Source organism: Trichechus manatus, unplaced genomic scaffold (assembly GCF_000243295.1).
Source record: "Trichechus manatus latirostris isolate Lorelei unplaced genomic scaffold, TriManLat1.0 scaffold00099, whole genome shotgun sequence".
Classification (NCBI taxonomy): Eukaryota; Metazoa; Chordata; class Mammalia; order Sirenia; family Trichechidae; genus Trichechus; species Trichechus manatus.
Genome location: NW_004444035.1, coordinates 916,286 through 928,747, shown reverse-complemented (window position 1 = coordinate 928,747; position 12,462 = coordinate 916,286).

Here is a 12,462-nt window from a genome sequence, read left to right as displayed (position 1 = left end):
ACAAAGCCCAAAGTGAGATCATGATGTTTGTCTCGTTGGCATGAGAAGACAGCAAAGGCAAATAACGGCATTCAGTATGAACATATGGCAAACGTAAAGACCGTGATCCAATTATACAGATCTGGAAGTATTAATTTATGCAGTGCTGTAATATAATGACAGTGGGGCAATTAGCAAATAATAATGATTACAATTTCTGTCGCCAAATGATAAAGGCTAACTTTTCCCACTCATCTTTGACTTTCTCTTGCATCCCTGTCCACAGCAGCAACATATCCACAGCTGCCTAAGAGGTAAAGTTGGTTATTTCTTTGCGTTCCCTAAAAGAAAAAAAAAAAAGATTGTTATCAACAATGTGTAACACTCATCCCTTCCTCTCTCTGCCCCAGGGCCCCGCCATGGAATGCCGTATGTGGGCTGGACCTCGCTGTAGGCTCTGTCTCCACCTGGAGCCCCTGCTCCACCCCATGACTGAATTTCCTGCCTCTGAATCACACTCTCCTGATGAAGGTCCCTGCTCCTCTGGGCTTGCAATTCTAGCGATGGTAGAAAGATAATAAACAAACATGTAAGATGAGAGGTGCTGAAAAGTGCTCTGAGGAAAACTTTTAAAGGGCATTTTATATGGGTGGTCAGGAAACGTGTCTCCAATAAGGTGGCATTTGAGCATAGACTTAAAGAACTAAAGGAGAGAGCTGGGGATAGAGACAGGAAGAGAGTTGCAAGCAGAGGCGAAAAACTCTGGGTTAGATGCGGGCTTGGCTTGTTCAGGAGCTATGAGGAGCCTGGAACACAGTGAGTCAGAGCCCAGGACCCCGCAGGCCACGGTCAGGATGGGAGATGGAGGCCATTCTGGTTTTGAGCAGGAGAATGGAGATTTCTCTTAGGTTTTAGAAGTATCACTCTGACTCTTTGTTAACAATGGAACGCAATGATGTAAGTGGAGGAAGACCAATCACAATACCATTAAAATAGTTTATTCTTAGACTAAGGTGGGTAGCAGGGGAAGTGATAAGAATTGTTTGGGTTCCGGTTATATTCTGAAGGCAGAGCTAGCCGGATTTGGTCATAACTGTGTATAAGGGATGTGAGATAAAAGATGAGTCAAATATGACGGCCTTGTTTTTGTTCTGTGCAAGAGAAATGACGACGTTGTTTTCAGAGAAGTGAAACACTAGGGGGAAAGGAGAGGTGGTGGGGCGGACTGAGCGGCCACTTTGATGTGACTGTCAGACGTCTAAGTGGTCATTGTAAGCAGGCGGTTGATATCCAAGTCTGGTGTTCTGAGAAGTACATTTGTTAGCTGCCATTGAGTTGGCTCCAACTAATGGCGCCCTTATGGACAAAACGTTGCCCAGTTGTTCATGATTTTCAGTATGTTTGAGCCCATTGTTGTGGCTGCTGTGTCAGTTCATCTCATTGAGGGCTTCTCTCGTTTTTGTGGACCCTCTTTTACAAAACGTAACGTCCTTTTCTAGTGATCGGTCTTTCCTGAGGACATGTCCAAAGTGAGCAAGACTAATTCTGCCATCACTACTTCTAAGGAGCATTCTTACTATATTTCTTCTAAGACTGATTTGTTCATTCTTGTAGGAATCCATGGTATATCCATATTCTTTGCCAGCGTCACAATTCAAATGCATCAATTCTTCTCTGTCTTCCTTTTTCACTGTCCAGCTTTCACATGTGTATGAGGGGATTGAAAAGACTAAGGCTTGAGTCAGGTGCACCTGAGTCATCAAAGTGACTTCATTGCTTTTCAGAACTGTAAAGAGATCATTGGGAAGTAAATTTAGGAATCTTCAAATAAATACAATTTACGTTAAGTAGTACCACTTGCAAATATATTCATATTTTCCTCTGCGATTGCCTTAAGTATGGTTGCCTAAATCCTAACATAAGTTTGGAAATTTTGATTGGGAGGAGTGTAGAACAGATTAGGACGATACAGAAAATAATGGGAAAAAAAAGTAATAGAAATAAAAACATAGAAAAACTTCATCTACGCTGCAATTTTTAGAAGCACTTTAATCCTCATAACTCACTTAGATGATGATAAACAGCGAGACCATGTGAACTGAAATATTAGTTAGACCTAAAAAGTTCCATAAATTGTTCTACTTGAACTTGAGAAACTCAGTATCTTTTTTAAAAAGTTGTTGAGATCTGCTATAAAATTACTATCTTATATAGTTGTAGAGGTCATAAATTGGTTTTAAAATAGCTCCAAATATCTAATTACTAGAATTCTTGTTACGATTTGGATGTATCTATTTGCAGTTTACTAATAGAACTATGACTCAGTTCTGTGTTTGCGGAAGCACATCAGTGTTTACCCAAAGCGCCTGGTTTCTCTAAGTTCCATGGGGCAGCACAATCTCTCCACACCTCCACTGGCAGTGTCCCGCTGCCTCCCCACAGTGCGGGAGCGGGCTGGCCTATGCTCACTTTTACCACCAGCAGCTGTTGCTAATACACAGCTCACTTTCTATAACTGGTAGGACGGGGCTCCTACGGCATGAAAACAACCATGTATCTCACATAGCAAAACACACATACGTGTGGGCGCACACACACACATACACACATAAATCAGTTTTGGAATTTAGTGGCCATAATCTAAATACAGACATCATGCAGGAAAGAAGAATTTAATGTAGGGAAAAACACATTTAATCCACCTTGAGATTTTGGAGTAAATGTAGATCTAATAAAAAATAAAACAACTCAGACACACTCAGAAAACCTGTTGGCCATTGAGTCAATTCTGACTCATAGCGACCCTATAGGACAGAGTGGAACTGCCCCATAGGGTTTCCAGTGAGTGACTGGTGGACTCAAACTGCTAACCTTTTGGTTAGCAGCCATGGCTCTTAACCACTGCGCCACCAGGGCCCCTCAGGCACACTCAGTGGACAATAAAAATTTCCTTGTGTCTATTAAAGAGTTGCTTAAGTAGTAAGTTTGAAGTAACATGCTGTTATTCTGTCTCAAGACAAGAAATAATACAACACCCACAGCCAGCAATCCTCAAGACTGAGGATCTTCTAGTTAAGGCTTCAAAATGTCTGAGTTGGGGAAAGTTGTGTGAAAGAAAAACTAAACTATTACTGGGCACTTTGTCTGGGAAACAAGAATCATAGAAGGTTGAATTTAACACAACTAGAGGTCTAGTCCTCTTCATTCTACAGATGAGGAAACTGAGCCTCAAACTTTGTGTCTCTCCTCAAGGTGCTTATAATGTAACTAGAAAGGCCATACATAGATAAAGTCAAATAGAGTGCCAGTAACATCAGCAATGTGGCGAGTGAGGTCACGACTCAGTGTCAGATGAGTGGCACATGTGGTACACCTGTAAAAATGCAAAGATACAAGTGACAGGACAGGGGTGGGGAGATACGGAAGGGTTTTGAAGTGAACCTTTGGAAGCACGTGAGTAGGGGTTTTAGATAAGGGAAAATAGGATTTTTGAGGTGATAATAGCTATTGAAGGATGCATGACTGTTTATATTTAGGGAGTAGGTAGATTTTTCTGCCATATCCCAGGGATATAGTTCTTTATGTGTTGGGGTTTGTGTGTGTGTGCATGTGTGTGCTTTAACTTACAGGCTTATTTTCATCTCTTTTAAAAGGTAACAAAAATCCATTACAGAACACTTGGAACACAGGAGAAAAAGGTCACCAGGCACTATCCCTGTACCGCGACACAAAAGTTATATCACCTTCCTCTTACATCCATCATTTACTTTCAGCAAAATGGAAGTTTCTTTATTGTAAATCTAGTTTTCCGTTATTAAAAAAAAAAGTTGAAGAGCTCTCTGGTTCATAAGAACTGAAATGAAATCTTTGACAAACAAAAAAAGGGATTCAACAGTTTATATGTAATCATCTCTGGCTTATACTGGAAATATTGATGCCTACTGAAAAATCCACACGGAAGGAAAGAGGGGAGAGAGAGAGAGAAACATACACACACACATAAATGTATCCAAAGTTTGGAAATCGGGAAGTAATATTCTAGTTCAAATTTTAAAAGATAATCAACTTTAAAAGCAATGATAATAATATTCAGCTGTCTTGAAAACATTTCATTTGTATCTTAGAAAGACATTCACTTTTATGGGGTCCTTTTACCTTTGCCTTAATGATTGGAAGGTTATCAAACCCTTCTCTCGCTCTGTCTCTCTGTCTCTCTCTTTCCTGTTTTATGAGCATGACCAGGAAAGCACTGGGAAGGGAGAGAGATGGAAGCAGGTGTAATGGAGGGTGGAAAGAATGGGTGAGATCATTTCTGGAAAATCTCAAAATAGCTAATTAGGATTTTGCCAAATATATATGAAGTAATGTACTTTTTATAAGGTTCATTCAGATGAATAAAATGATTTCATTTTACACTGTTCCTGTGATTATAACTAAAATATGACTCATCCATCTCTCTGTTCCTCTTGAGACTAAGCGTTCAGAATCAGGATGAACAGAAAATTCATGGAGCCACAAACAGTAGCTCTGATAATGGCTTTGGTCCTTGTAAAGTAAACTGTCATACAGGCTTCTTGTCTTTACATTTTGCATGTATCTGTGAAAATATAGTTTCTTGACCAAGTTTATTTATTGTGAGTTATTACGTAATAATATATATATGCAGTTAATGAGAGACATGCTCAATATGTTTGCCACAACATCATATATTTTGTGGATTCTGCTTTACTGATTAATACATTTTTATGCTGTTTGTCTAGACACATCTCCTTCTTCTGGGGAATGAGAACCCAGGTTACCTCTGCCTGGAACTTGTCATCCGATTTTGGGAGTGTCACCCAGGACCCAGATTGTGCCCTTAGCACTAGAGCATGGAAGGAGCCAGGGCTCCTCAAGAGGGAGTAAGGGCGGGCCTGGAGCATTCTGGGGTGATGCTCAGCAACGATGAGCTCACAGATGCCTGTGAGACAAGCAGCAAGGACCCCACCACTGGGTTGGGGGCAGCAGGCAGTGACACTTGCAACATCAAAAGCCATAGCAGCCTATTGAAACAAATGTGAAAAGATCCTCATGCCTGTGATAAAAGCAAACAGGCAAGTTTATACATTACACATATATGACAACTAGCTTTAGGATAGTTGTAATATACACGAGCATTTTCAATATTGCTTATTGAAGAACACAGCATGCACTGATCAATCCAGATGATGACGGTCCATCTCAGTGAGCCTATTCTTAACGTGATTTTGCCAGAGAGGACTGGATAATAAATCTGGCCAAAAGAGACAGGGGTATTTCTTGAGGCTTGAGTATCTTCAGACTTCGAGGTGGTAATATACTGAACTAAGTGTCCACAAACAAGTTTTGATTAATTAATGTTGCCTTTGAATGAACATGTCCAGTATTTAAATTGTCCATCCTGATAAGAGAATGTTGCTCCTTCTGTGAGACAGGGAGAAATGGAGATTTTGGGAGAATGAAATATCATAAACCTGAATTATGTAAATTATAATTCATATAATTACACTTGAATATACTTGAATAATGAATGTGAATGACATTTGAATTGTAATTTAGAGCCACCAAGCTAGAAACTGGAGGGATTCATTCAGAGTCTAGGCTTTTATTCACTTTGGATGCTGTGAAAGCTCAATTCTTAAGCAAAATGCTAACATCATTGCTTAAACTACATGGAAAAAAAACCTCTTCAGGAACATTTAGTACATGTTAATTTATGTTGTATCTACAATCATTCTTATGCGTCCCCTAAAATAGAACCCCTGAAGCACCCATACTTGGCATTATCCTAGAGTTAATTTACATTTTTGAAGGAAAATAAATCGTTTTTTCAGAAACATTCCATAGTTCATACTTCCACCTAATTCAGACTCTTTCTCAATCAATTATTTTACATTAAAGATGAATTTATCCCATAATAGCCTTACAAAGAGTCAACTATATATTAGACCACAATTTATGTCAAGTAAATATTCTAATTCCAGAACTTCTGAAATAGAGAACAGGCTGATCGAAATTTTTGCGAGTCATAAGACATTGACAGTTGTTTGTGAGCCTGATACCAAATTTTTTCAACAGCTACCAAAGCCTGTAACAGCAATCATCCACATAAAAAGTAACTTGAAATGTAACTATACTCCGATGCTACTGTAATTTAGCACGTGATGGCATGGCTGATTCAGCCAGGAAGAAAATGTAATTAAAATATTGGTCTAGAACACAGTGTGCTTAGAGCTTTTAGCCTTTTGGTTACTCAAAGAAAACAGCTTTCAACATTTTATCGGGGTCAATAGACTTTGCCCTTTGAAAATGAAATGTGCTAAAGAATGTAGCATTTGGAATGCCTGACTGCATTTGTGATTTATCTGTTTTGAAGGCCTTTGCGGCTGCAATTCTAGTAGAAAACAAAAAATATCAATGATTCTTGTCACCCCCAACTGCCTGCCACCATATCATACTGATGAAAGAAAGCTTTAAAAAAGTGATGATAATTTAGTGAGTGAAGATGGTTTTCATACGAAGTGTCTTGATGTAGATGGTATTATTTTAGGCAAAACTGAATCTCAAGATTGAAAATCTAGTTCAAGTGCGTGCTAGATCATATGGGAAGAGAAGGTGTATCCGGACAGTTCAGTAGAACTTTTTCTAGAATTAAGTAAACTAGGCAGCTAAGAGGGAGACAGCCTTGAATGAGCACACTAACTGGTGTGAATACACATCCCATTTCTTGCAGATACTGCCAGAAATAGGTCTCTGTAAAAGTCCCTTTCCTCTGACTTTTAGTATTTTAATGAGTCATTAAAATATTGGTGCAGTGTGATGGATAGCTTTTCCATAGCCTTTCTCACCATGGTCTTGTAACTCCCACCAAATGATTGAATGGGACTATGCAAATAAGGTGCTTGTGGCACTAAGGGGATTGGACAGCTTGCTAATAATGCAAATAAGGTGCATGGCACTCTTGTGGAGGTTGTCGTTGCATGCCATCAAGCTGATTCCAACTCATAGCAACCCCACAGGACAGAGTAGAACTCCCCCATGGGGTTTCCAAGGAGCAGCTGGTGGATTTGAACTGGCAACCTTTGGTTAGCAGCCTGAGCTCTTAACTACTTTGCCACCAGGGCTCTTGGTGGGGCCGTGTGGAGGTGGGACCATGCAAATAGGTTGTATGGAACCTTAATGAGGGGATTGGTCCATTTTGCCATCCCATTAGGCTTAAAATAAGCCATCCCAGAAGCAGGAAAGGAGAGGACCTCATCACCACCAACAAGAAGAGATGGGAGCAGAGTGCATCCTTTGGACCCAGCACCCCTGCGCTGGGAACTTCCTGGACCCAGGAGGCAGCGAGAGAGCTGTGACACTGGAGACGGCAAGAGATGACGAGATGCAGTGGCAGAGACATGGCGGCAGAAGAGGCAGCAGAACCAGGGAACAAGCGGGAGACAGTGCAGTAGGCTTCCCGACCCACAGAGTGAGAGAGCTGAGTGCCTTCTCGTAGGAGGCTTGCTGGTGGAGTGGGGTGCCTCTGGGCACTTGTCGGAGGAGCTAAACTTGCTGACCCATGGAGCTAGCCGGCTGGGAGCCTTCGGGCCAAGGCTAACCGGCGGAGTAGGGTGCCAGAGCACTTATCAGCGGAGCTGAGGAGCTTTGTCACACTTGCCAGAGCCAGGAAGAGGCCGGGCTTAGCGGCTGAGGGGCTGAGGGCCAGAGAGAGGCCTGCCTGCAAGCACAGCTGAGAAGCTGTCTTGACCAAAGAACTGTGTCCTGAGTTGTTTCGGATCCTGAACTGTAACCTGTTACTTCTCTAACAAACCTAATCGTGAGTGTTGTCTGTGAGTTCTTTCTGGCCACTGCAACAAATTATCACGCCCAGTAGAGAAGCACAGGGCCATGGGAGGGATGGCTGGTGTTAGAACTGGTAAAAAGGTTGGACAGAGGAGGTATGTCTGACCTCCACCTCACAGGAATCAGCCTTGGGCTGTTGATCTTGGTTCTCTTCCCCGCTTGTGAAGTTAGAGGAGGTCAGACGTCCCCGCCATGCCATACTTACAGTTGGCGTCCAGTTAGGTTCTTCTTGATACAATGTACAATCGTGATAAGCATAGTGCTTTGCACATAAAAGAGTTCAATAAATGTCTGTGGACCCAATATACCCTTCTTGGATTCAGCAAATTTTAAACCATAAAAGGACCCTATGTACTTTTGTATTTTAGAACAAGCCTTTAATTTTATAAATTAAGAAGTTCAGGCCCATAAAAGTGAAGATTTGTCTAAGCACAAGACAGACCAGCCTGAGTACTGACACTCACTTCAGTACAACAAACGGTATAATGTAATGTGAGGAGCAGGCTCCCGAAAATTCCCAAAAACTTGGGTTGTTCAATTCTGACTCTGTCCCTGTCTTAGTCATCTAGGGCCGCTCCAACAGAAATACCCCAAGTGGATAGCTTTAACAAAGAGAAGTTTATTTCTTCACAGGAAAGTAGGCTAAAAGTCCAAATTCAGGGCGTCAGCTTCAGGGGAAGACTTTCTTTCTCTGTCGGCCTTCTCATCAGTGTTCCCCTGGACTAGGAGCTTCTCTGCGCAGGAATCAGGTCCAAAGGACACGCTCTGCTCCTGGTGCTTCTTTCTTGGTGGTATGAGGTTCCCCACTCTCCACTTGCTTCCCTTTCCTTTTATCTCTTACAAGGGATAAAAGGTGGTGCAGGCCACACCCCAGGGAAACTCCCTTTACATTGGATCAGGGATGTGACCTGGGTTAGAATGGTGTTACAATCCCACCCTAATCCTCTTTAATGTAAAATTATGATCACAAAATGGAGGGCAACCACACAGCACTGGGAATCATGACCTAGCCAAACTGATATGCACATTTTTGGGGGACATAATTCAATCCATGACAGTCATTTACTATCTGTTATCTTTTACTCGTTCCCAACATGAGTTACATCTTTTACCCTTGACTCTGACACAGGAAGGGCAGACAACAAACATGGCAATAATGAGCTCATATTAAAAACTTTCCATGCACTACACGGAGTCCCTGGGTGGTGCAAATGGTTAATGCTCTCGGGTGCTAACTGAAAGGTTGGTGGTTTGAGTCCACCCAGAGGTGCCTCAGAAGAAAGTCCTGGCAATCTATTTCCCAAAAGTCAGTCATTGAGAGCCTGATGGATCACAGTTTTACTCTAACACACACGGGGTCACCTTGAGTCAGAAGCTACTTGACAGCACTTGGTGGCGGCGTAGCGGTGCGCTATAGAGAAGTGGTCTCTGCCCGCAGACGTATTTGGTTATGAATCCGTATAACCGCGTATGGTCACATACAGTTTCTACGTTTCCACTACCGAATACTACAACATAAATAAGGAAAAGCTTTAATTCTCCATTGAAAAGGAGAAATAGCACCAAAGTCAATGAGTATTGGATTTTTGTCATGGGGATGTCCAGGCAGATACTGGCAGACCTGCAGTAGACCCGTCTCTGAATGCTGGCTAGAGTCCATGTGAGCAAGAAGTCCCGACTACGTCTTTAATGTCATTCCTGACCCCGTGCCTCAGTGTCAGCTCCCCCTGCAGGGGAACCCAGGCTGCCTGAGAGAGTTCATGTCTTCTTGCAGCTGGAAAGTCAAGATGAAATCTTTTCTGCTTTTCAAAGACTTCCAAAGGTCCCAGACTAGAGGAAGAAAATGGAGTATTTATTTCTGAGAATTAAGTGGGGGAGGAAAAGCAATCTAGAGCAGGTTAAATACCTTGTATGTTAAAATATGTCAACGACTGTCTTAAAGAGTACTCCAACCACTTTAAGATTTAGTCGCCGTGTCAAATAAGTAGGGGTGCTACAAAACGACAAGACCTTTGTTCAAGTAAGTTTCACTCTCGTCCAATGTGTAATTTAAGTATAAATTTCTATGTTGTTTTCTTTGCCTATTTTTGGTGGATTGAGTGAAGGTTTCAGCTTTAAATAGTGCCAGGGTATGAAGGACTATATTAGGTATAAGAAAATAAAGAATGTTAGGACCACGTGAGTGGGTAAGAGCTAGAAGTGAGGTCATTTGGGTCGGCATCTGGCTGAACAAAAGGGCAATGGATATCAAGCCCCATTTTGTTGTGTAATTCAGAAGTCTTAAAGCACTTGCTTTCAGGATGAAGTCTTTGACATCCTTTCTGATGAGACTCCTAAACCAGCTTGTTAAAAACCCATCATTAGCAAGTAGTCTCACTTGGATATTATGTTTCTTAAATTCAGGTACATCTTAAGGGAGTACTGAAGCGTCTCGTTACACCTGTTATCCACGCATCTTTCTGTCAATGCAAAGCATAAATCTAGGTTATTTGAGAGCATGAATCCTCAGGGCTACTAGGATGATTTCCCTGAGATTAAAAAGATAAAAAATCTGGATACACTTGTCTTAGTTACCCAGTGTTACCTTAACAGAAATAACTCAAGTGGGTGGCGTTAAAGAACAGAAATTTATTTTCTCTCAGCTCTGGAGGCCGGAAGTTCAAATGAGGGTCTTAGCCTCGTCAGTTCCTTCTGCCAGCCTCTGCTAGTTCCTGGTGTCTGCTGGCAATCCTTGGTGCTCCTCAGCATCTGCCCCCCACCCCCATCCCCCACCCCCTGTGTGTGTCTGTGTTTTCTCCTCTTTTTATAACTCAGAAGTGATAAGATTTAGAACCCACCCTACCTAAGTCACATAACAAAGAAAACCCTATCTCCAAATAGGATCATATTATAGGTATAAACCAAAACCTGTTGCCATTGAGTTGATTCTGACTCATAGCAACCCTATAGGACAGAGTGAAGTGCCCCATAGAGTTGCCAAGGCTGGAAGCCAACTGCCACATCTTCTCCCACGGAGAAGCTGGTGGGTTCAAACCAGTGATCTTTCAGTTAACAGCCAGGCCCTTAACCACTGTGCCACCAGGACTCCTTTTTCACAGGTATAGGGGCCAGGATTTCAATACATATATTTCGGGGACACAATTCTACCCATAACACACGGCATTACACATCAGTAATTCCCCTTTGAACTGTTAACACTGCCCCCAGCAGCACACCTTCCACCGTATCCTCTCAGCCTCCCTTCAGCATTCAGCAGCAGCCTCCAGAGCCTGGTACGGACTCACAGCCACGCCAGGCTGACTAACAGACAAGGGCATTTTACAAGGGAGGCAGCTGGCCTCAACACGGCCGTGAAAGTGGCCACATATCTTTCTTGATTTATGTTGCCACTGTTCATGTGTACTTTGAACAATTCATATATTTAAATAATTGTATCATTCTGAGTTCATGGTCCACTAAAGCCCCCAGACTTCATCCATGTAACATTTTGAGAAGTCCATCTCTTCAGCCTAGCCATGAAATGATTCATTTTAACCAAATTGCAGGGCTTCATGTTTATCTCTGTTCAAGTTTAATTCAGTTCACCAAGACAATCTGCCTTTCTACTTATCATCTGTTGCTCTTACGTGTGTACTTTCTGGAGCATGCCACTTTCTTTTTCCCAAAAACAAAAATGCTAAAGGCACACAGCCAGGAGAGGGTTGTGTGGCTCTGTTAGAAAGACATCTCAGAAGGGACACCTCTGTGAAGACTCTTGAAAATTAGTTTTTATTCACCTATGATTCATCTAACACCTGTACATTTAGTACATAGGGAAGTCATGAAGGATTTTGTCAAATTCCTTGCTAAAACCCAGCGCAGCATTCTTAGACTACAAAGGATGCTACAATTGAAAATAATAATCTTGCATTTCTGATATCAGATGTAAGTAACTTTTAACAACGAAAATAGAAGGTATCTGTCTTTACTGCCTACTTTCATTAGGGCCAAAAAATAATCTACCAAACTATCCAAAGCTCAACAATAATATTAAAAGTTTCAAATCTTAATATCTTCAAGATTTTTTCAAAGACAGTATTTTTCCCTATTTCCCCATTATTTTCTTCCCTGGATTTCCCAAAATTAGCTAAGTTACCTTAAGATGTACCTGAAGAGGTTTAAGATACATTTTTCATTTTAAATAAACTTTGTAAGAGAAGCAATGTTTAAATTTTAAGACGAAAAGACCAAATGGGAGCAAACGTCTACCACCCCACCCCCCAAAAAATTAAATTACACATAGCAAGTGGGATTTTACCATTTCATATTTGAGACACACACCTCTGCATAAACGCAAGTTCATAGTAATCCTGGCAGAGTATACAACAACCTTTGACGTTGCTTAGTTATATAGACACTACTTCAGGTGTTTAGGAAGCAGACATGTTCAATCAGGGGAAAAACGTGGCAGTTTCTTTAATAGTCAATTAACAGCAAGCAGGATTTTAACTGTGGTGGTCATTTATAAAATTACATTGCCAAGGAAATACATTAAAATAAATGTTAGCTTAAAGTTCTGAGAATGACAGAAAAAATATCAATAACTATTGGTCTAGACATTAAAAAAAAAAAAAAAAAAAA